This window comes from Lissotriton vulgaris, chromosome 1_1 (genome assembly GCF_964263255.1).
Source record: "Lissotriton vulgaris chromosome 1_1, aLisVul1.2, whole genome shotgun sequence".
NCBI lineage: Eukaryota > Metazoa > Chordata > Amphibia > Caudata > Salamandridae > Lissotriton > Lissotriton vulgaris.
Window position 1 is genome coordinate 1,223,273,984 of NC_141685.1, and position 26,782 is coordinate 1,223,300,765.

The following is a 26,782-nucleotide window of genomic DNA, read 5'->3' on the forward strand; positions in this document are numbered from 1 at the left end:
TGAGTATCCTCTGGGTGGACAGGTAGAAGGCGGAAGGCTGCCTCAAAGTCTGACTTGGCCATCAGAGCCCCCCTGCCTAATCTCTGTACTTTTGCAATAGCATTGTCAAAGGTGGTTATCATACTGCGCATAATTTCTGGTCCAACCTATCATTGACAGATAACCCAGTGGGGTAAGAGAGGTTGTAAATTAAGTGGAATTTGCCTGGCTCTTTCTTTGGAACCAGCCCCGATGGCGAACACACCAAAGATCTACAAGGTGGAAAACTAAAAGGACCCGCCACCCTCCCCGCATGCACCTCCCTCATAATCCTGTCCCAGACCAACTCATGCTGCTACAAAAGACAACTGATTGTGGGTGGGACTGATGTGGGGGGTGCGTGGGAAGGAATGAGGAACCCATCCATGAAACCGTAGTACAGCATGTGTGCCTCCTTGTTGTTTGGGTATTTGCTGAGTAGATGTGTGAGAACATGCCGGCGTATTGGTGAAGGAAGTTTCTCACTATTGATTGGGCAATCGACTCTTAGGATTGTTTGTTCCTTCTGCTTGCCATGTTTCTTAAAACACTCAAACTCTTGGTGTTCTTGCTCCCGCAGAAAGAGCAGGTGTGTTTAAACTTGCATGCTGCCCCCTTGCTACACTCCATCTTGTTGTACTGCCAGCAGGCCAGTTGGGCGTGCCAAGATGTTAGCGACTGAAAACAGTCGCTAACATCGCTATCTCCTATTACCAACTTTTGGAGATATTCACGCTAAGCGCGAATATCTCCAAAAGCTAACACCTGCCCTGAGCAGTTCTTAGCCATGTTATCCAATGGGAGGTGGACAACATGGCTAAGAGCATTAGCTCGGTAATGCATGAATATTGCTTACTTTTCAGCGATATTCATGCATTGCGACGATTTTTATCGCATTTGCGATAAACCTTGGTAATACCAAGGTTTATTTGCGGTAAAAATCGCCGCAGCTCGGCGGTACATTTTTGTCTCTAACCAAGCAATAGCGATAATTATCGCTATTGCTTGGTAATATGCCCCTTTATTCATAAATACATATGTTCCCAAAAAGAATACTATGAGGATGACAAAAAAAATCCTTCATTGATGAAATCATCAAGCTTTACCTTTGGTTTGGATTCTATTTAATGTGATACATCCATTTATTTGGACACATCAAGCTGTCCATTAAGGGGACGTTTCCCTGGTGGGGGGACGCTTTTTTTTCATTTTGACCTCACACACATGTGGACCAGAGGGCGATACCCTTCATATCACGCATAACTTGGTCAATATTTGAAGAAGAATACAATTACATTTTATTTACCACGCTGTCGTAGAAATTGCCATTATGCTCTGCCCAACTGCGCCCACACTCATGTTAAGAACTGGCCCCTGCACTGCCTGATCCGAGCTGCAAGCAGCCATGGCCTGAGCAATTGACTCACCCTCACTGTGGCTACTGCTTCAGCTGCGTGCAGGGCTTTACCTGTTGCACCTCCCTATAACGAATCGGGACCTTCCTCTGCCGCTTTGGTGTCCTTTTGTCTGGCTGTTGCTCTGGCTTAACTGCCAACTTCTGCAGCTCTGCCTCCATGCCGTGCCGCTTTGCCGCCTTTCAAAGCTTGCTTAAGTCGAGGAAATCCTCTTTGGATGCCTACTTCCAGGATTTGTGCATGCGCGCTTCGTTGCCATGCTCGAACCTACTAGCCAGAAACTAAAGATAATATGTTAAACACCTAGCCTCAAAAGACTTCTACCACATCTGCGCCACTTACAGTATACGTATCACCAAAGGAGACCAGCCTCTGATCCCTACTTGAAGACCTAAAGGCAGGTACATGTCTTACAATTGAATGGGAAGACATTTGACTCCCAGGTCAACCTGTGCGTTGTCTCCATGGGAATGAAAGTGGAAGTTGAATAGTCTCTTAATGTACTTCATCCACCAACAAACTGAATTGTGCTCTACAAATGAAGGATAAGAGGCCATATGTCTCCAGTCTGTGGTAGTCTTAAATGGCAGGTACCTGCACTTTATTGTGAAAGAGAGAGTACCTGCACCCTTCTGCACTGCAGCAATACATTTAATGGGAGAGTAACTGACCTTCTCAGGAGAAATGAGGTATTCTGGATGTTGAGTACCAGCACCTCTATATTTACATTTAAAGCACCGAATACACTCATGAGAAAATATTATCTGTGTAGCACCAACAGGTGCACGTACAAAGTTATTAAGCAACATATCATCGCTTCTTTAATTCTCACACTGTCATTTCGCCCAGGTTTTGGCCTGCAAGTAGACTGACAGCTTAGAGAGTCATGGAAAAGAATATGCATTAAGCTGACACAAATTAATTAATTTTTTAATGCGCGTATGCTGAGGCGTGAACCCCGGCCCAGGTCAGAGACGATGCTCCTATACTTAATCCACGGCCCGTCTGCCACCCCATTCCGCATATGGCCACGCCTCATATATTCACTAAGGTGAAGATTCACGAGGTGGCGCCAGAGTGCTGTACGAGAGAGTTTTCGCGGAGGAGCAGAGGTGCGGCGAGGAGCTGCAGCGGCGACGGCGGTGGCGTTTTCTCACCGTTTTTCACCGGGAGTGGAAGTGGAGTTCGAAAGCTGTGTTCGAAAGACGCCACCAAGCCGAAAAAATCTAAAGGTGAGCCTCAGTTACAGTGCGAGGCAGAGCGAGGCAGGCAACCGCCAGCGGTATAATGCTGAGTACCGCAGAGCAGAGCAGAGCAGAGCAGTGGGGGATCACAGCACTGCAGCACACTGATACACGGACACAAAGGCAAAGCATAGGGGGAAGCCTTTCTGTCTATCGGCTGTAGAGAACTGAGAGCAGTCGGCTGAAGAAACCTGTGAGCTGGTCCTGCAGGTGTAGCAGCAGCGCGCTGCTTGGGCTGCTAGGGGGTGGGAGTGAAAAGTAAGAACAACCAAGGGCATGCTCTGATATCAAGGGCATTGGACCCCGGGAGGCCACAGTACCCTTGACCTTTTTGACCTGTTTGACCCTCCGAGACCAAGAGGGGCATAGGGGGGCTTTGAAGGAGCTGGAGACACGCTTTGGGGGAATAAAAAGCAAATAAGAAGCCAAACAGCAAGCAGCTCAAGGCATCTCAATGAGAAGACGAACTTCCAGCATACGCTGAAAAGACAAATGAAAGTGAAAATCGGGCACTAATCCGGTACCAACCCGGTATCACTACTGAGTCCTGACACAACATCAAGAAAATTAACTCCAGACCCAGGGCAATACTTGACCTTACTAAATACCTGGTAAATCTGCCCTTCAAAAGTGTCTTTTAAAGCAGCACTTACCAGAACTTGCACGATACACCTCGCTAGTCTCCGCAAAAACGTAACAGCACCTCGCTATCCTCCCTGACGGCAGCTATTCCTATTAGAGGGGTAGATAGGCTTGGGAGGTGGGGGAGTGCAGGTGGAGTGGGATTGGAGGTACAGTGGTAGAGCTGGCACAACGGACACTAGGATACCAAGTCACCAAGGTATCAGTCTGCTAGGTTTTCTACCTAATAGACCTAAAGAATGAGATCTGGAAAACTGCGTCTCAATATAAGTGCACGATCAAGAAAAGATGAAGAAGACCAGATCCAGGGCACAAATAAGCCAAGAAAAAAAGGAAGAGGATGGCACAACAAAGAAAGAGACTAGTGTCGGCACCTGAGCTATCAACCCCTAGCTCAAAACAACGTAACATAGGGATTCAAAAATTCTTTTCTCCTAAGGACCTCATGACGTCAATTCATGGGCAAACGCAGGAACAAGCCCTCCAATCAAGCCCGACCACACCGGCACCATATGTAAAGGAGGATGTGCAACGCCAATCAAATAGTACAAAGGAGAAGAACAAGGATTCACAGGACACTCACAGTGAGAGTTGTCCTATTAACAAATCATCGGACAAGAAACAAATCTCTCAGTCTCCAGACAAACAAAAATGCAACATTGGCTGCGGCAATCTCATTGTGACAATAGCCCAAATAAATAAGAACGCTTCCCAATCTCATGAAAGTGATAAGGAAATAAAGTCCATGGACCAGGGCAAAGTGGAAGAAGTAATACCAAGGAATAAATCGGTGGCGGGTCAAACTGCCGCACAGGAAGACTCATGGCCAACTTCCTTCTCCCTACCTGACGACATAAGCTTGGATATACAAACAGGAACGGAAAACATCAACCAACCCCAGTTACAAGTTCATCTAAAACCCAGCCAAGGTACACATGACACCTTCAGATCTCAAGAGCATGTGAAAAACGGACTAGGGTGTAACGGAAGACTGGAATCTACGCCTTTACACCCAAACGTCAACCCCCACGAATGGGACAAAGACCGAAATAAAAATATAGGAAGGAGCAACAACATTCTAAACCAGGAATCTCCAATTACGATATCTTGAGCAGGACAGACGAAGATTTAGATGTCCAGGAAACATCGCCCAAAGAAGAAGACAAGACCCCATGAAGTAAAACACTTCTAAACACCTTAGAGCAGGCAATCAAAGCTCTGAACTTCCAGTCGGATAAAATGGACGTTCAAATCGATTTAATAAATCTCATAGCGAGCCATATCTCTGGCATAAACATCAGGCTGGACCACATGGCAACCCTACTTCAAGGGAGGGCTGACAAGGGACTTTGTACAGAGATTATCCAGCCAAGCTGTGTTTGTGGCAAACTAGTGGATAATATGTCAAATTTACCATTAATATTAAATGACATACTAAGGGCGGTCCAGTCATCAATGGATATAAAACATAACTCTAAAACTCTGAGCAACATTGAGTCAATAAAATCAGATGTGGGAATTGGAAGCCAACTCATAGTAAGAGATTCCACTCAAAACAGCTATGTAGAGGAAGAAATAAGCAAGCAGTGTAAAGAAAAAACTGACAACGATCCAGGTCAAAAAGAGGAAGCACAACACACAATGACCCAGTCTAAAGATAAGCTAACAAAAAGACAAAGGAAGCGCGCAAGGAAAGGGAGGGTTCAACTTAAATTCCAACCTTCAACAGATATTAATACCTATCCCATCTTTCATTACACCGCTAGTAGGAAACAGAAACCAGCACCTGAAGTAATTGCATCAAAACACATCAATACGCCCCCGGTCCAACCAAACCAGTCAAATGCTGTGAATGGGACCAGCCTGAGTATAGAATCTTCACCCCTCCAAACCTCCTCAAAACCAAACCATATACAATGGATTACACAACCGAAAAGTCAAATAAAGAAAAAAGAAAACTCCCCAAGAACTCAGGATAAAGATAAGACGAAAGAGGAGTCTGATGAAAGGGTCTTAATTAATGAAGTCAGTGTAAATCACACAGCAATGATCCACCAGACAGATGAAACGCAATCACTCCAGGTCAAATCAACAAACCAGGAATTAAGGCACCAAAATGGCCCAATCCTCGTGGATACCGAACAAAATATAACAGATAAATACAAGCATAGTCAACCTATAAAAAGAGCAGATGAAAAGGAAAACAAAAGAACACCAATAAAAATAAACTTAAACAAAGATGGACGAACCTGCAGTACTTACCAACCAAACAAACAAACAAGGCGCATACATATACCACAAAACCTGATCATCGATAAAAACACGGACAGGATTAATGAACCAACCACCTATCTGAGAAGAACAGATGGTCCATACGAAGATCTAATAATAAAAACACTAAGTCAAGGGAGAAGAATTATTACAAAAGGGGAAACAACAGTAAATTCAAACCCAGAAGAAGACACACAAGCTAAAACGAGCTCACAATTACAAGCAGAAACAAATAATAAACTGTCATTTATACCGGAATACCAGACATCAGGACCACAAGATTTTTTGAATAGAGGTAACATAATGAGGCTATTAAGAGAAATTCCAGAATTGAATGACATAGAATCTCAAGATCTCTTGTCAGTAGAATTTAGGTGTACCAAAAATATGTCAGAGGTAGAAGAGTCCTTAACCACCTGGTCAACTAAAGAAATAGTTGATAGAATACTTGAAATGAGTTTGTCATTTGAAGCCTGGGGCATTACACTGAGGCGAGACGATCGGAAAAAATATCCTTTTCCACTTTTAAAAACTTTAACCTTATGTAAAAAGACAAAGGCTGAGGGGAACAGCCAAAAATCATGTTTAAAAGGAGCGTGTGCGGTATCTCCGCAAAAAAATACACCACAAAATAGACATGAAAATACAGCGGCTCAAAGAGGCACCCGTGAACAGGCAACAGATTGGACCTGGGTGGCTTCGGCTTTGAGCAAAAAATGCTCCTAACAAGACGAGTCATTTAGAAAAAGATACCATGTTACTCCCATGGTCAACAGCTGATAATCAAGAGGAATCTGTTGCTGCAAATCCGCACACGATCAGCCTCTGTTCCTGGAACGTACATGGTTTCAACAGCTTGTGCCATGACCACGAAACTGCAAACTTCTTGGATCAACACGACCTAATACTGCTACAAGAAACCTGGAACCTGCGCCAAATCTCCATCCCGGGATACATCGAATTTCACGTCCTCGCCGAAAAACCCTCTAACTTTGGACATCCTAGAGGAGGCTTATCAACGTATATCGCCCAACAACACAGATGGCATACTGAAGAAGTAGACACTATGGTTAACTGGATACAAGTAATAAAACTCACGGAGAATTTGGTCGCCGGTACAGGCTCTTGTAATCTACTATTGCTCAACGTTTATGTTCACCCGGAAAAGAAGGAAAAAAATGAAAAACTGATTACTCTACTCACCTTGATCAGGGCCTTGCAAATCACTCATGAGACGCATTCCATGATTATATCAGGTGATTTTAATAGCAACCTAACAAAAGATGACAAAATAACGCAAGCTCTTGAAGAACTGGGCCTTTTTATTCTAAATAAGAAAGTCAGTGGGAATAGTGGTATACCTATAACCTTTCTAAGCGGTAACCGAAAGTCAACAATAGACTTCACAATATTGAGCAACAGCCTGTTACCAACGGTGAGTGCTTTTTCAGTGGAGCAACGTGTGGAAAGTGACCATTTCCCTCTAATTACCAAAATGATAATGTTGGTTACCAAGACGGAAAAACAAAATACCATCATCCAGTATACTGAAAAATGTAATCTACGTAAACTAAAATGGAGAGGAAAGGATATAAAACCAACAATGGACAAAATCAAAAACGAACTGCTTAGTTTAACACCGGAAGAAAAAGGAAATCTGGTAAAAACATGGGAACACCTATGCGAAGCAGTAACAAGTAATCCCCCACGTACAAATCACAACTCAATAAGATTCAATACTGGCAAAAAGCCTTGGTACACTACTACCCTGAGGGAAGAAAAAAGAAAAATTGCACGTGAAGTCCGCAAGCAGGCATTATTGACAAAAAGTGGAAAAAAATCAAATAAATCGGAATTGAAAGTTATGCGAAAAAAATATAAGATCATGCTAAGGAGCGCAAAAACACTGTACCAAGAGGAAATGTGGACTAACTTACTAATAGCTAGTAAACACAAAAATGCTAGTACATTTTGGGGTATTATCAATAAACTGACAAGGGGGAATACCCTAAAACAGGAGGCAGGTATTGGAGAAAGTATATGGACCCAGCACGTTGAAAACATGTTCAGCGACAGGACGGGAGGTGAAAAAAGGCACTGTAATCCAATCAATCAATCAATCAATCAATGACACTTGTAAAGCGCGCTACATACCCGTAGGGTCTCAAGGCGCTGGGGGGGGGGGGGGGTGCCGCTACTGCTCGAACAGCCAGGTCTTCAGCTTCTTCCTGAAGGAGAGGTGGTCTTGGGTCAGGCGCAGGTCAGTCGGAAGGGAGTTCCAGGTCTTGGCGGCCAGGTAGGAGAAGGACCTTCCTCCTGTAGTCGCTCTTCGGATGCGGGGGACGGCGGCGAGGGCATGGTTGGCTGATCGGAGGTGGCGTTTGGGAGCGTAGAAGTTGACTCGGCTGTTGAGGTAGCTCGGGCCTTGGTCGTGTAGGGCTTTGTGTGCATGGGTGAGGAGGCGGAAGGTGATTCTTTTGTTGACGGGGAGCCAGTGAAGGTCTCTCAGATGTCCGGAGATGTGGCTGGTTCGTGGGATGTCGGGGATGAGTCTGGCTGAGGCGTTCTGGATCCGCTGGAGTCTCTTCTGGAGCTTGGCGGTGGTACCGGCGTAGAGGGCGTTGTCGTAGTCCAGTCGGCTGGTGACGAGGGCCTGGGTGACGGTCTTCCTGGTCTCGGTGGGGATCCACCAGAAGATCTTCCGTAGCATGCGTAGGGTGTTGAAGCACGCCGAGGAGACGTTGTTGACTTGCCTGGTCATGGAGAGGGAGGAGTCCAGGATGAAGCCCAGGTTGCGTGCATGGTCTGTCGGTTTGGGTGCGGTGCCCAGGGCGGGAGGCCACCAGGAGTCGTCCCAGGCGGAGGGTGAGGGGCCCAGGATGAGGACCTCCGTCTTGTCCGAGTTCAGTTTCAGGCGGCTGGTCGTCATCCACTCGGCTACCTCTTTCATCCCTTCGTGCAGGTTGGCTCTGGCGGCGGTGGGGTCGTTGGTCAGGGAGAGGATCAGCTGGGTGTCGTCGGCGTAGGAGATTATGCTGAGGTTGTGTTTGCGTACGATGGCCGCGAGGGGGCTCATGTAGATGTTGAAGAGGGTGGGGCTCAGAGATGATCCTTGAGGGACGCCGCAGATGACTTCGGAGGCCTCTGACTTGTACAGTGGTAGGCGGACTCTCTGAGTTCTTCCGTCGAGGAAGGAGATGATCCATTCCAGCGCCTTGTCCTGGATTCCGATGTTGCTGAGGCGCCGTACTAGGGTGCGGTGGCAGACCGTGTCGAATGCCGCGGAGAGGTCTAGGAGGATGAGGGCCGCTGTTTCTCCATTGTCCATCAGGGCTCGGATGTCATCGGTGGCGGCGATGAGGGCGGTCTCGGTGCTGTGATTGGCTCGGAAGCCGGACTGTGAGGGGTCGAGGGATCCGTTCGTCTCGAGGAAGGCGGCCATCTGCTTGTTGACGGTCTTCTCGATGACTTTGGCTGGAAACGGGAGGAGCGAGATGGGGCGGTAGTTCTTGAGGTCGGTGGGGTCCGCTGTTGGTTTCTTGAGTAGAGCGCTGAGTTCGGCGTGTTTCCAGCTCTCAGGGAAGATGGTGGTGTCGAAGGATGTGTTGATGATGTCTCGCAGGTGGGGTGCGATGACAGCGTCGGCCTTGTTGAAGACGTGGTGAGGGCAGGGGTCGGTCGGTGATCCGGAGTGGATGGAGTTCATCGTGCGGATGGTGTCTTCGGTGATGATCGGGGTCCAGGCGTGGAGGGTGGTGGAGGGGTGTGGTTGTTCGGTCATGGTGTGCGTTGGTTGGTTGTAGAAGCTGTTGTGTATGTCCGCGATCTTGTTGTGGAAGTATGAAGCGAGGGAGTTGCAGAGGTCTTGCGATGGGGTGATGTCGTTGTTTCCTGCGCTGGGGTTGGAAAGCTCTTTCACGATGTTGAAGAGTTCCTTGTAGTTGTGTGCGTTGTTGTCCAGCCGGTCCTTGAATGCTGTTTTCTTGGCGGCGCGGATCAGCTGGTGGTGTTTCCGGGTGGCAAGTTTGAAGGAGGTCCTGTTGTCCGGTGTCGGTTCCTTTCTCCAGACTTTCTCGAGGGCTCGGCAGTTCTTCTTGGAGCTCTTGAGTTCGTCGGTGAACCATGGAGCCTTCTTGCTGCCGGGTCTGCTAGGCGGGGTCCTCAGTGGGGCGAGTTCGTCCGCGCAGTTGCTGATCCACTTCGTGAGGTTGTCGGTGGCCTGGCTGGGGTTCGCTGAGCTGGCAGGAGGGTGCTGGCTCAGGGAGGTGGCGAGCTGGTCTGCTGTGATCTTGTTCCAGCTTCTGTGGGCGGCCTGTTGCTGGTGTTGGTGGGTCGTTGTTCTCTTGAAGGTGAAGTGGACGCAGCTGTGGTCCGTCCATTGAAGCTCTGTGGCGTGGCTGAAGTCGATGTCTGTGCTGGAAGAGAAGACTGCGTCGAGTGTGTGTCCGGCGAGGTGGGTGGGGGTGGACACCAGTTGCTTGAGTCCCAGGTTGGCGAGGTTGTCGAGCAGGGTGCTGGTGTTGCGGTCGTTGTTGTTCTCTAGATGGAAGTTGAGGTCTCCCAGGAGGATGTAGTCAGCGGAGGGGAGGGCATGCGGGCTGACGAAGTCGGTGATGTCCTCGCTGAATTGTGTGCGTGGTCCAGGGGGTCGGTAGATCAGGGTGCCTCTGAGGGTGGTGTTCGGGTTGGTGTGGATCTGGAAATGCAGGTGTTCGGCGCTGGTCAGGGTGTTGTCGGTGCTGGTCGTGAGACGGATGGTGTTCCTGTGGATGATGGCGATGCCTCCTCCCATCTGGTTGGCGTTTCGGTCCCTCCGGACGATCTTGTAGCCCTCTGGGATAGCGATGGCGATGTCGGGAGCTGAGGAGGCGTTCATCCAGGTCTCCGTGAGGAAGGCAACCAGAGTGTAAAGTATGCACTAGAAACTGCGAACATGCAGAAAATTTGCTGGGAAAAGGAGTTAATGCTCCAGGAGACAAGCTGAAGCAATCGTTGGGTAGTGGAAACGAGACCAACCCCAAAAACTCACAGTTTAGTAAATCAGAAAAAATAGTGAATGTCGTGACCGACACCCTAGTAACAACAGACCAGCTTAAAGACAAAATAAAACGCCTGAGAAAAGAGGGTGCAGCGGGTCCAAACGGGCTCCCAAATGCTATTTTTAAATATTCGCCTGAATTTTGGGCAGAATATTTAACTCCACTCTACAACCAGAACAAGCCACCAAGATCCTGGAATGGGAGCATAATTCACCCCATTTTTAAACAAGGTGACCACAACGAGCCGGGGAACTACAGGCTGATATCGCTAATGGATGTTGAGGCAAAACTATATGGATCATGCCTATTATCACTCCTTCAGGACTGGATGGAAGATACGAACATAATACCAATGTTCCAAACTGGTTTCCGGCCAAGTACGGGTACATTGACAAACTTGACAACCCTGGCGCTCTTGAAGGAAAAAGCTGCAAAAAGGGGGACGAGACTGTATGCTTGCTTTATAGACCTTCGAGCAGCCTTTGATAAAGTGAACAGATCCCGGCTATGGGAAAAACTAAGATCATGGGGTATCCCAAAGAAGTTATTGGAGGCAATTATAGTCCTGCACAGCAACACCTGGGCTCGAGTAAAACTGGGAGACGGTAGCAGCGTAACGGCCGAAATAAGAACACAACAGGGCCTAAAACAAGGCTGTGTACTGGCCCCAAGTTTATTCAACCTGTACATGGCAGATATTGTCAACCACATGGAGATTGGGGAATGCCATCCACCCCACATGTCAAAAATCCCAATTCCCTTCCTGCAGTATGCAGACGATATTGTTGTTCTGAGCCAAACCCCAATAGGGTTGCAAAGATCGATCAATAACTTGACAACCTATTTGGAGCACGAATGCTTGGAACTGAATAAAGAAAAAACTAAGGTTGTCCGCATTGTGGATCCTAAAAAGCAAATATTCAAATGGTATGCAAATAGCTCCCCAATAAAGGAGGAAACTTCATACAAATACTTAGGTTTGAAATTGGGGCGAGGGCCGACGAATAAAGAACATAAAACCGAGCTAAAAGCAAAAACACAGTCTCTGATCTACGCATACCGGCAATTACAAAATAAACTAAGTTGTCCAAATTATTCACACCTGCTGAAAGTGATCAAAGTTCAAACCCTACCATCCTTATCATACGCACTGGCCACCTGGTGTGGCAAAGAAGCAGGGCTGTTAAACAGCCAACAAACAAAAGTATACAAGGCAGTACTAAACCTTCCAAAATCATCAGCTCCAGCGCAGGTTCGCCTAGAATTTGGTCTTCTAAATCAAAAGTTTCGCAGTATGGGAACCTTTGTGAAACTCTGCCATAAAATACGCACGTCGGAAGCCAATACATTGGACAACCTGTGCTGGAAAGAAATTGAAACTCAACAGAAACAGTAAGTTCCAAACAGTTGGGGAGGCTACCTGTCTCAATCCCTAATCTGCATAGGAATTGAAGAATCCTGGGACATGAATCCAGACAGATCCACTTTAGATAAAATTGTAAATAATGCGGTCAAATGGGAATCCTATCTGGAAGACAAGATAATTACCGCAAAAAGACGACACGGGTGGACCGTGATAAATTCATATAGCGGGATAAAACCGCAGTCCTACCTAGAAAGTCACTTTAACAATTTGTTAAAACAAAGATATATAAAACATCGATTAGGTCTACAGTTCTCAAAGGACCTGCTACCAGCCTGGAAAAACTGCCACACCGACTCCCATTGTCGCCTATGTGGATATCGAAATGAAACACTACCCCACTTACTATGTGTGTGCCCGGCACTTAAGGCCTTGAGGAGACGGCTTTTAAAGAACATTTTTAACAAATTGAATATTCGGACTTGTAGGCAAGCCGTAATCCAATGGCTAGATGGATCATGTCCTATGCTGGCCTGCAGGGGGGTCAAATATATGATGAAAGCCCAATCTCTCCTACAGCAAGCTGACCTTGGAATTATACCACCAACCTGAAATAACTGACTCTTACTTGCCACTTACAAACAGTTTTATTCGTCAATATTTTAAAATGTGTTTTATGTCCCAAGTTGATCTAGATGCATTTTGTAATGATTTTTAATAATTTTATACAATAAAAAAAATTGACATGTATTTCGGCAGCCAACAGATTGTAGAGGCCCCCATAAATGCAGCACAAAGCAGCTTGAATGCTACATTTTGAGTTTGGGAGAAGGGGGCAGGAGCACATGGCGCCTTCAACATACTGTACTCGCGGTGTGTGCATCGACAGATAACTGCGCCAAGAAACAGCTAAGTGAGCCAGAGAGACACATCTCCATTACCCCTCCGGGACAACGTACCAAATATACCAATTTTACAAATGCTGCTGCGTGCCTTGGCCGCCACCAGCTAGCTTCCTGCAAAACTCAAGCAACCTTTCGTTTAACAGCTCTGAAACTCACCAGAAATAAATTGCACATTGAGCAAGCATCCCAAATATTCAACTGCTGTAGCGATGTAGCGATGTAGCGCTACGCCATGGCCCCCTCGAACCCACAGTGCAACACTCTGCCTCGCTCCTCGTTGACGATGGTCCTGCGCTTCCCTGGGGTCCAAGAAGACAAAGAGGATGAGACCCCATGGGACGCCACCTTAAATAACTTACACTGGGTTTCAGTTTCCTTGACATACTCCCAGTGACGTCACCAGTGATCATACTCCTCATCCAGCCCCCCGGGAAGATGCTCGATTACATGGCGCTACTAAGGGCACCCCACTCCTAGACACGGGGCGCGGGGTGCCTACTCAGATTCAGCAAGCAAGTGTCTGTCATCGAAGTTGTCTAAAAACTGTCATTCCAGCATATTAAGTAGCTCAAGGATCAACCTCTTCAGTCTTTGGGTCAACCTTAGGCGAGATGTGTTTGGCAGCAGGAAGAAGGCACAATTCAAGAGAAAAAAAAAGCACCAAGACATCAAACATTGTAGGCCATGCATGCAGAAATACGCACATGCCCGGAAATCACCCATGCGCTATGCTCTCGACACCAAACTAAAAAAACCTCAGGGTCCACACACAGCACAGGGTAACAAACCAATCAACTTTAGTTAAATAAGACATTTATGCTTTTTTGCAGGACTTCTCCATTATCGTTGTGAGATTCTATAAATGGCATGTGAAATAAGAAAAAACAGAAAACAGCAATTTTGAAACCACGTCAAAATGAGGTTTAATGCTCTTCGACAGTTTAGAATACACATAGAGAACTCATAGCTGATTTCATCAGTTTTATGAAATAACATGAATAGTTTATCGAAAACAGTGCTGAAGAGACATAAAAGTTCTACAAATCAATCTCAAAGACATCCCTCAACGTCCTATTGGTGACGATAGACCCCAAGGGGCAGATGTACAAAGCAGTGGCACGGTGAGGCGGTAGCCGTTTTAGATTAACGCCTCACTCCACCACTTCAGAAACGCAAGGCTGCACCATATTTGCAAGGATATGGTGCAGCCTTGTATTTCCCCCTGCGCTGCTGCTACACTTAGCAGTGTACCGCCAAAACAGGCAACCTTGCACCATAGTGCAAGTGTGTCTGCGTGCAGGGTAAGATTGTTTATGTGTAGGAAGCTGTCCCTTCCTCACCTAAACAATCTTTGAATGCCTTTTTGTGACTTTTCTGTGTGCTGCTTAATGCTGATGTCATTTTTTTTAAAGACTGTTTATGTGCAGGAAGGAACACCTTCCTACACATGAACAATTCAAGGGGTTTTGCTTTAGGGAAGCATGATGAGGAGAAGCACTACCCTTAGCCTGACTGTTACAATCCATGAAACAAGAAAATGTCTTGATTTAAGTGTTGCTTCTGATGTCCCAGTTACAATCTGGTTCACTGATAGAATATCAATGCCCAAAATATCCCCATACACAAATATCGAGTCATAAATATTGATGTAAAAAATATCGACATCCTGTATTTATAATGGTAAATATAAAAATACTGAGAAAAAAATATGGATGTACAAAATATTGTTTTTTTATACATATAAAAAAGAATGATAAATATATTAAAAAAATAAAACTAACTTAAAAAAATATTTGAATTTAATATACATTTGAACAAATGTAAGAAATACATTTAATTTAAAAAAATGTAGACATACATATATAACAGTATAAGTTAGGACCTAGTTTCCATAGGAAGAGCATTTTTTCTTTTGCCAATAACTTTGGTGTTGTTTGATGAATCTTCATGAAATTTTCCAAACTAATTCTTTGTTCATATCAGCTCCTATGTTGAAAGCTTGGGAGTGAGTCGTCAAAGGGGGCTGAGAAAAAATGGGGTCTCAAGACGTGTTTTCTCCATGTTAATTTCCATAGGAAACGTTTGACAAGGCTGCAGATCGAACAGGTGAACAGAATGACCCCAAATTTGTAAGGGAGAATGGTCTTGGTCTAGAAAGCACGCTTTTGTTTATTTGTTGTAAATCCGTTCAGTAGTTTTTGAGAAATATCAAAATTTACTGATATAGATATTTGGGAATTCTGCCATCTTATTGGCTGAGGCGTGACGAGCTTGCTGCTTATTGGTTGCGAGCGGTTGCAACTAGGAAGTGTTGGCTGCCATTTCTGTTGAAGCGAGTAAGGAAAAAAAGGGAAAAAAAGGAGGAAAGCAAGGTAGGAGCACTTTAAGCTCTGTGGGGGACTGTGAAGCGAGGTAGTCACTCCTACCGTTCTGAAAGTGCGGTGTTGATCAGCGTGATATGGTGCTGAGATGATATGCTGCTACACTTGGGAATGAACCCCAGAGCCTAAACCGTGAGCTCACTGTTGTAAAGTGATGCGCTCTGGTCTTTGTAGTATATGTGTGCAAGTAGTGTTAGTACTTGTTTATACCATGCAGGGAGTGGGAAGCGAACTACTAACCGCTATTGTGGGTTTATACTATCGGTGTGAAGTATGGGGATCAAACCGAGGTGATTGCTGTAAAGGGATAGGCTCTGGGCGCTGCAGTATACGTGTGCAATTAGTGTTAGTAGGCGTTTATACTATACAGGGAGTGGGAAGCGAACTACTGACTGCTACTGTGTGTTTATTCTATACCGGAAGCGAAGTACTCACACCTACCAGTGTGAAGACTCGGGGATCAAACCAAGCTGATTGCTGTAAATTGATGGGCTCTGGGCACTGTAGGATACTAGCTGCTGTAGTATTACTATGTAAGTATTGTTAGTATGTGTTTATAGTATATAGGGAGTGGGTAGCAAACTACTTTCTCCTACTGGTCTGAAGACTCGGGGATTAAACCGTGAGCCTAAATCGGGAGCTCATTGCTATAAAGTGATGTGCTCTGGGCGCTGTAGTATACCTGTGGAAGTAGTGTTAGTTTGTGTAGTATTCCAATGTAAGACATAGTAGAATGTTAGTATGTAATCCTACTAGAATGTAAGTATGTAATGTTAGAATGTTCGGCTGCCATGAGGGGAACCTTGTGGAGTTTGTACATGGTGCTGGAGAAGACGGTTGCCTTGCTGTCTGCTCTTGTTGGTGGGTATTTAAGGTGTCTCGTTTTCCTGCAATAAATCTACTTATCGGATCCACTGCTGTCTGCCTCTTCACTACATAAATTTGGCAACAAGCGGGAGAAGGTAAAAAGAAGGCAGCATTTTCTTCGTGTAGCTGTTTTTACTCATCCCAAGGTCATAGGCTCATTGAAATATGTCACCCGGCCTCTAGTAGGATTTATATTTTTAGATTTTGCGCTTTCTCTGCCTTTCCACTATACTCTGGTCACTGTACCACACCTGTGTAAGTAGTGTTAGTATGCGTTTATACTAACCAATGCATGATGGTCCTAGGGAGCGCGACCTCCCAGGCGCAGCTCATACAATGTCCCGGGGTGTGCATCCATGGAACATAGATGTTTGCTATTAGAGGGCGGGTGCATGGCTTACATTCTGTGATAGCAAATCCTTGTTTGACTAGTTGAAGCAAGAGGAGGAAAACCTCATATCGCTTTAATAGCGCAGATCCGGATGGTAAAAATGGAGAAAAAAAAAGCAGGGTCTCACTCGTTGATTTAAATTAGGCTCCTCATGGGTAATGTTCCATGGCTAATCCTAAAAATGTATTGCGGGGTCTCTGTAGGACTGGGGGTCTTAATGTCACATGTAAATTAGGCACGGAAGGGCACAGAGACGTTTCATAGCCTAGGGGATGGCCACCTTCTCGGCTATTGTTTATTAATTGTTTGGGGGGCTTTGAGGCCAACTGAAGTCCGGGGATCGCCACCCTCTGGGGCTTTACCTAAATATGCAGGTTGGGCCTCAGCAGTCCCTGAAACTCGCGGTGGTCCTAGGCAGTGCCTTATTAATTCTGTAATCACACGAGCATTACTCATGGTGTTATAAAGTGATACACGCATAGAACCCTTGCAGTTGTAGAATTACGCATGCTTCATTTATGTAATAGTCTATTGGTTTATATTTGGTAGGTGCACCGCAAAATTACAAATGTTTTCTCTCAAAACCTCAGATGAACAGACGATTTTCACAATAAACTACAGACAAGTGTTGCCAGCAGAAGAAGACCTATACACTCACTTATTTATTATTAAAAGAACACAAATATATGGAAACAAAAGTTTATTGGAACAAACAACAGTATAACATGAAATACGTGGGTGGTACTCCTCTGGAAGCAGCGTGCAAAACCTGAAAGACAAAAATGAAACATAAGTATGTGTGCCATGTGGAAGAGGAAAAGAAAGGTGTTCCGAATGAAAGAAAGATTGTGAGAATGGGAGGGAGAGGGAGTGGGTGAAAGGGAGAAGGGGAGGGTGAGTCAAAAGAACAGAGGGAGGAGGAGACAGAGTGTCGGCCTATTGCACCCAGCCCTTAGTGTCTACGACCCGTCACCGATTTGTCTAGGACGCTGGGGTCCGCGAGAGAGAGTGTGGTCGAGCAAGTCCTTTAAAAAAAAGGAAACATTTGAATGAGGCCAGAGATTACATTATTAGCTACGGGAACATCACTTGCCTGTACCTGTGCACCCAGGGTGCTGCACCCCAGCACCTTCCCTGGCACTGTGCTCAATTGTAGGTCCTGCGCACCGAGGCTTCACTGCTCACCTGCCACCATCGGTGTGTCCAACAACGTGTTGGTGCAAGCCCCGAGTCCAGGGTAACTTTGTAGGGTGGGAGAGCAGGTCTCTGGTCGGGGACGGTGTCTTGATACCACGATGGAAGGCGTCAGAATGCCGAGGGCATCATGACGGTTTGAGCACCCGCTCCGCCTAATTTGGCTCAATCAATTCAATATCTGAAAAGGGAGAAATAATTTAATGGTAGAAATGTCTGGAGGTAAATGAAGGTTTATTTCAAGCTTAATAGAAAGCACGAATTGAGTGCATCCTTCGTTTTTTAAGTACAATCTACCAACTGTTAGTGGTAATCGTGGTTCAAAGAGGAGTTGGAGTGCACGAGAATACACAAGGTTAAATATTAATGTTATAACAAGGATTCACATACAAGGGAACAGAGCGCATGCTAGAAGTATAATGTGCGTGTAATGCAGTGGCGGAAGCCTGTGTGCATTTACACTTAGTAATGAGCTCACTACAGTGCCCTAAAAGCCAACGCCACATGTCCTTGGGCCACATGTCTTTAGGGCTGCATGCTGGCTCAAGCCTACAGTACGGTCCAGCAGGTCCCTAAATGAGACAGACATGTGACTGAATGAGATGAGAGATCACATCATTATGCACAGCAACATTGCTTTTTGCCACTTAGGCACCCAGGCTGATGCAGCCCACTCTTCCTGCGGCACTTTGCTCAACACGTGTCTGAAGAGCAGCGCTGCCCGCTGGCTCAGGCCTACAGTACGGTTGACAGTCAAAATATCGAGTTGATAATATCGAAGTACCATATTATCGAGTCCTAAAAGTCGATGGTAAGAAATATCGACAACCAAAATATCGTCGTAGAAAATATCGATTTATGTGTGTGTCAAAATTATCGAAGACATTAATTTCGACATATGTAATATCGAAGTTAAAATATCGACAGGCTAAAATATCGACATTTAAAAGTGATATTTTAAAGTATGTTAAGTAATGATATAGCAAAATGTTGTCTATATATAAGGTAATTTATACATATAATTTCAATAATTTTAGTTATAAGTGTAGGAGCGGGATGTAGAGTTTATAGGGGATAAGGGTGGGTAGTGTTTTAAAAAAGTATAGTGTAATTAGAGAATAATAAATTTCGAATTTTAATAAAAATTTCAAAATTTCCAAAATTGAAATAAATATTTGTAAAATGCGAAATTTAATAAAAATGTATGGACATTGTTAAATGTTTTGTACTTTGCTTTTGTGTATGTAGTAAAAAGTATTGTGAAGATATATTTATTATTAAATATTTAAGAAATAATTGTATAATAATTTTAGGATTGGGATGTAGAGTTTATAGGGGATAAGGGTGGGTAGTGTTTTAAAAAAGTATACTGTAATTATAGAATAATACATTTCGTATTTTATTAAAAATATCAAAATTTCGTAAATTGTAATAAATATTTGTAAAAGGCGAAATTTGATAGAACATTATGTTATATTGTTTATTATTTTATTTGTGCTTTTGTGTATGTAGTAAAAAGTATTATAAATATATTTATTTTTAGATCTTTAATAAAGAAATGTATATTAATTTTAGGACCGGGATGTAGAGTTTATAGTGGATAAGGGTGGGTAGTGTTTTAAAAAAGTATAGTGTAATTATAGATTAAAATAATTCTATTTAAAATCTAAATTTCCAATAATCGAAATTTCTACGAATTATTAGTAATTAGTGAAATTGTATAGCAATTTATGGATTATGGTTTAATGTTTTAATTAAATGGTGATTGCAGTTGGAATACTCATTAATTAAGGTTTACTCTCTAGCACTTACTATAATTAAATGGTGATTGGAGTTGGAATAGTTAATTAAATAGGTTCTGTGTCCAGCACTTACCCTAATTAATTGGTGATTGTAGTTGGAATAGTAAATTAAATAGGTTCTGTGTCCAGCACTTACCCTAATTAAATGGTTATTGGAGTTCGAATATTAAATTACATAGGTTTTGTGTCTAGCAAGGTATACAACCTTTACAACGCAACTTTTACAACTAACTACCATTACAAAGCAACTTTTACAACGCTTAAACTTTTACAATGCATGTATTTACAACGCATTTTTTTACAACGCAGGTACCTTTACAACGCATTCCATTACAACGTAAGTATTGGTAAGTATATAATTATATTTTAAATGTTATATGTTTGGGGTAAAGGGGTATTTTTAGTGTTCAGGGTCAGTTTTTAGTTTTTGGGTAAAGGGGTATTTTTAGGGTTCAGGGTCAGTTTTTAGTTTTTAGGTAAAAGGGTATTTTTAGGGTTCAGGGTCAGTTTTTAGTTTTTGGGTAAAGGGGTATTTTTAGGGTTCAGGGTCAGTTTTTAGTTTTTGGGTAAAGGGGTATTTTTAGGGTTCAGGGTCAGTTTTTAGTTTTTGCGTAAAGGGGTATTTTTAGGGTTCAGGGTCAGTTTTTAGTTTTTGGGTAAAGGGGTATTTTTAGGGTTCAGGGTCAGTTTTTAGTTTTTGGGTAAAGGGGTATTTTTAGGGTTCAGGGTCAGTTTTTAGTTTTTGGGTAAAGGGGTATTTTTAGGGTTCAGGGTCAGTTTTTAGTTTTTGGGTAAAGGGGTATTTTTAGGGTTCAGGGTCAGTTTTTAGTTTTTAGGTAAAAGGGTATTTTTAAGGTTCAGGGTCAGTTTTTAGTTTTTGGGTAAAGGGGTATTTTTAGGGTTCAGGGTCAGTTTTTAGTTTTTGGGTAAAGGGGTATTTTTAGGGTTCAGGGTCAGTTTTTAGTTTTTGGGTAAAGGGGTATTTTTAGGGTTCAGGGTCAGTTTTTAGTTTTTGGGTAAAGGGGTATTTTTAGGGTTCAGGGTCAGTTTTTAGTTTTTTGGTAAAGGGGTATTTTTAGGGTTCAGGGTCAGTTTTTAGTTTTTAGGTAAAAGGATATTTTTAGGGTTCAGGGTCAGTTTTTAGTTTTTGGGTAAAGGGGTATTTTTAGGGTTCAGGGTCAGTTTTTAGTTTTTGGGTAATGGGGTATTTTTAAGGTTCAGGGTTAGTTTATAGTTTTATGTATATAGAAATATATAGAAAATTACATTTATAATACATTTGCAAAAAGACATAAACATGATTTTGTAATAGGTAATAGAAAAAAATTAGACAATTTTTAATGAAAACAATTTTATTTATTCAACATTTGAAAAATACGATCACATATACATTTTATCAAGCTATATTTGGTATAAATATGAAAACATAGAAGGACAATGGTCTTTGAATAATCATATTTTTGAGTAGTTTTCTTCAAAAGTACTTTTCATTTGTAGAGAAAAAATGGTTAGTTAACATTATGCAATGTATGATACTATACATACATAATAAAAATATTGTTTATTAATAAAACATAAAACATGTGTAATGAAAAACATAAATCAATAATTTTAATAAAATATAGTGTATACAGATGATGATATTAACATATGAACAATTTTAAAAGTATAATATAATATTAAGATCTTCATTAGAACATTTAGATCATCATCAATGATTGTTTTAAGAATACAATATTGTTATGTATAATTATTATTATTAATAAATAAGTTTTAATAATAATAATTTTCACATATTAGTCATATTGTAAAAAAGTTAATCAGAAAAACAAATACAATATTACACATTTAGCGATATAATAATTTTAATACATATTACATTAAATATTTCAACATTTTTATAGTTAATGTAATAAATATTAAAAGTATGTAAAATATAAATAATATATAGAAAAAAAATAATTTTATCTCACAATGTAGTATACAATTTTTAGTACATTATACATAATTTCTAACCATATATATAACAATAATGAACATTTATAGTAGTACTTTTCACAGTTAGACATAATTCAGTTCTTTTATTTTGTAACCACTCTTTGTCTTTTTGCGTTATTTTGGGAAAGGGAAAGTCGCGGTTGGAAGCAGGTTCACGTTTGAGTAGGTACGATTCTAGTTTTAACTTTTTAAAGTATTGTAACTAAAAATTAAAGGTAGTCCTTTGTTATTTAGGGGTTAGTAATTAAAGTATGACTATTGACATATAATGAAGTGAACTCAATACGTATTTCCGTTATCGAGTTTTTGTGGCATTTCAAGTAGTTGGAGTTAATGAGTCTGTTGTATGATTTAATTAAAAATTAAACAATAGGATTGTTATGTTTATAGATTATGCTATATTCGTTAGTGTTATGTCGGTGGGATTGTTTTGATTTTTTTTTTCTCGTATTTTGAAACTGCTATTTCCGTTTCCGATTACTAATTTTTTGGGGGGAAAGGAAGTGTGTTTCAGTTGTTAGAACGGAGATGTATAACATTCTCCCTTTATTTTTTGAGTTCTCTCAAATCTTTATCACAGTTTAAGATTATAGTCGTCATTTTCAATGGCATTTCAAGAGTCGTTTTATTTGGATGATGGATACTTTTAGCAAAGTTAATTGAAAAATATTTAATGATTTGTTGTATTAGGTCTTTCAGATTTACACAGTATATTGTCGGTAAAGGATTAATCTTTATGATGTTGTATTTAAAGGTAAGTTATTCATTTATATTATTTTATTTGGATGGAAACAGTATACTTATTACAATTAGTTTAATGTTTTGGCTATCATTTTTAGATATTCCAGTCCTCTTGTTGTAGGATAGAGTTGGACTTGCTGTTGAAGATATAGATACATTTGAGCTGTTTGTCTAGAGACTTTTGGTTTTAGTTGTATGACAGATTGTTCCATACGTAGTTCCTGAAAGCTTTGCTCTTTTTGTATAGTTGTGAGTAGCTTGTGTAATGTGGGTGTTGTACGTCCAGTAGAAGAGAGGAAGGCATTGTGCCAACCTTCAACAGCATTGTTCGTTTTAGCCTCTTGGTTCAGCGTTGAAAGATATACATTCCACCAGGGAATTAAAAATTTAGGCTGGCGTCTGTGGCCTGACCTATGTAGTCTCCCTACCCAGTTGTCCTCAAAGTAATCTAAAAGTGGGGCAAGTCTTTGCTCATTTTGAGTGTAGAAAGGACTTTCAATTAATAGATTGTAATGTTCTGCCACATCAGTTACTGGTACATATGCCAGAGCAATGAGATGTTTAATTTGGTATGCAAAAGTTATATTTCTTGCATACTCAACACTAAGGGCAGATTTTTGTAAATGTCTCCAGAGACATTGATTGAAATGAAAATAACATCCTTGAATGGATGTGTGAGGGTAAGTTTTCAAAATAGAATTAATCATAGCTTGTTCGAAGTCTATGATTATTTTCATTGGGAAGTAGTCAGAAGTTTGTTCTTTTATTTTTTGCAAAATTTCTGTATAAGTTGTGGCTTGTTTATTCGGTAATAAACAGTATATGAATGGGATACAGGTATTATGATATTGCCCATGAATTGTGTATAATTGGTAGAAAGGTTTTGGGCATATAGAAAAAGTTCCATCCATCATCCAAGTAGCACTTTCTTGCAATGTTTTAATGTTGTTATTTGTTGCTAACATGATTATTCTTTTGTCTTTGCTATGATTATCATAAAAAATAAATGGTTCGTCATTATGAGTGATTACAAGGTCAGGTGGAATTATGACTTCATCAAAAGTTCTAGGAATTGGTATATTGGGTCTACTTGCTTTCTTTGTCCTTGCTATTGTTCTTTTAATGGAAGCAATAGATGGTAACTGACTTCTTGCTTCTCTGGGAACTTTAGGTAGTAATTCTTTCAGAATTACGCTGCTAGGTAGGTCTGATGTGCTACTTAAATGTTTGATATTCTCCAGAGTGGATCTCACTTCGATTTCTGAAATGTTAGGTGGGTGATTATGTTCAGTAGTATTAATAACACTTGTTTCCCTGGTTGTAGCTCGCCCATAGCATTTATTGGAGTAATATTTCGTACATTTCCAATTCACTTTAAGGTCTTTTTGTTTCTCCTGAGTATAAGTGTAGCCCATATAGCATAATAAAAATTTGCCTTTCTGAGTTGTAATAAATCTTGCATCATCAGTCATTCTTGAGTTCTGCTATCTAGAAAAGTTAATATAAAAATATTTAGAAGATGTGTAATTTAAAAAACATTATCAATTAAGCAGGTACTATTTCTAGTATTTTACTTACCATCAGTAAAGTTGTATGTATCGAAAGTAGGTGTAGTTTCAGTCAGATGTTGTAGTCCAATTGCCACGGTCTGTTGAAAAAAAGTGAAGTATGTTATAGGATATGTTTAAATGTGTTTTTTGGTTACAGTTTTGGTAGTTTCTAACGTTACTAAAAATACTTTACTTTATTTGGATTTTAAAAGAGACATTTGCAAAATAATAGTAACAGAAGCATAAAAAGAGACAATTTTTGTTACAGTATATTCTATATAGTTTATAAAGACTTGTTATGTTTGATTTTTGTACTTACCAAGAGATTTAGAGTTGTAGCAGAATGTTTGTTCTTTGATGTGAATTATCTGTTTGCAGTTGCTTTGAGGTCTGTTTAGAGAGAAAGTTTCAGAAAATTACGAAAGAGTTTATATGATGCATAAAGCATAGATACTTGTTATAAAACATTGTTACTTATTTGGTGAAAAGAACATGGGATGACACATGTATTATGAGTTAAAGCAGAAGAAACATATTTAAGAACATGAATAGATAATTTTTAATAAAGCATTGTAACTTATTTCGTCCTAAAAAACCGGGGATCACAATATGTATTATGAGTTACAGCACAAGAAACACATTAGAGAGCATGATTTTAGGAACCTACTTGTTTAATTACTGTAAGTAAATAATTAAAATATGTAGAAACCTTTTTTATAGTCAAAGTGTCGAATATCTTGAAGTAGAAGTAGAATTAAATTTTGTTGTAGACTCTGTTTTAAGGAAAAGTACATAGAGAAACAACATTTTAGTTTAAAAATCTTGGTATATAAGTAATAGTTAATAAAACATTAGAAATTATTAACAGAGCTATATGATTACTTACTTGTAGTATTAGGACGAAATTTCTGGCACAGAAGAATATAGATGTTGCTCCCAAAACTGGCCGTATGTGGTCACAAAGAATATTCCCTGCAACTTGTATGGCTGTTTGTGACTGGTTTATATAGGGTATGTGTAATTAGGTTTGCTTTCTGATTGGTTACATATGTTAAGACGAGTTACTATTGGTTAGTTTGAATTTTTTTAAGTAAAAAAATTATGATATATCTGATTATATTGTTTATATAGAGGAAGACAAATGATGTATTTATGTCATAAAAAAAATTTGTAATAAATATAGTATATTTATAATGAGTACAATCTATAAACAAATGTATGTTTACAATGAGTGTATATAAAAATATCGTTAGCGACATAAAAATAAAGTTAGTAAAAGTAAATGTTACTTAATACTAGTAAAATAAATTAGTGATGTGTTTTCAAATGTGTGTATTAGTAAGAGAATAGACGTATTGGTGTTGTATATCAAAAAAAGAGTATTTTTAAGCTATCAATATATTTATATAGACGAAAATAGTGCTATCGATATTTTAGTTATCGATATTTTTGTAGTGTGCTATATGTAGTATTGAGTGTCGATATTATGGTAGTCGAAAATAATGTTTGCGATATTTGTGTAGTCAATATTTTTGTGCATCGATATTGTTTGATCGATAATTTTGTAGTTTTCATGTTAAATATAGGGTGTCAATATTAGTGATATCGATGTTTGAGACTCGATGTTATAGTAGGTCGATTTTTGTGAAATCAGTGATTCCTACAGTACGGTCCAGCAGACAATGAGACAGAGATGTGACTGAATGAGGTCAGAGATCACATCATTGCGCAGGGAACTTCACTTGTTCTCACCTGCGCACTCAGGCTGATGCAGCCTACCCCTCTCAGAGTACCATGCTCAATTGGAACCCCTGAGCACCCAGGTCCCACTGCTCACCTGCTGTCATTGTTGTGTGTGCAAACACTACGGCAAACACTACAGGCAGCAATTTTCACAATTCAGTTGCAGTGCTGATTGCAGGATGGTATACACCTCATGGATCCCTTTGGAAACATGACGGTCAATAGGGTTCACAATTTAGAACCAGTGTTGATTGCCAGGATAGTGTACAGCTCATGGATCCCTTTTTTTATTATGTATTGTGATATGCGAGGTGGATGCAGCCATATCACCTGAGGCAGTGTGGAAGAACTGGGACATGTGGCGTCATCGATATCCTATTTATACATACGCAAAGTGGGCTGGGTTTGCGTATGCCAGGCCAGCGTAGGGATGTGAATAATTGTTCTGGGGATCTGGGCGTTGTTCCATTCCTGCCTGGCAAGGAAGGGTAGTTATGTGTGGTTTTTTTCAGTTTTGACATCGCAGTGTAGTGTAGTTCCTATTTTCCCAATAGGCTCTGTGCATTGGAATAACATAAACAGCAGTGTAGATGTAGGTCTGAGGTCATCTAGGTCTCTACTGACTATGTTAGACTTAATTTAGGTTTGCCAGCTAGCTCAGAGGTCACTAGAAACTTTCTCGAATGAATAGGGAGGGGTTAACTTCCCTGATTTAGACAAGAAGGGATTCAGCTTCTGACAACCGCATAAACATGACAACTTTGCTCCCTCAGAATAAAGAGTGTATCTCTAGAGTCGTGTGAAAACAATAGACGGCTATTTCACTCAGTCAATCGTGCATGCTTAGTTCCACCAGAGTGCAGAGAAATAGAGAGACGGGCGTTTTCAATAAAAGGTGTTATTTTATTGAGCAGTCTTCTTTCTCATTCAAGAGAAATGAATTGCCACAATTGCAATACTTATCATAAAGTAAAGTGCATACAGTAAAAGGAGTATTATAAAATAATACTGTAAAAGCATTGATACGGTTCCTTAGCCATATGATACTTTAAAATGGACAAAATATATACATACATAAAAACATTGACTAACAAACTCAACTGGTGTTTCTAGATACGCCTACCCCAGTGTACCTGACCTAAGCCTAATACGTGGGAAGGAGTAAGTGAGTTTACAGTTTTTAAGTTAAGTTAAGTTTTGCCAAGTATCGGAATCGAG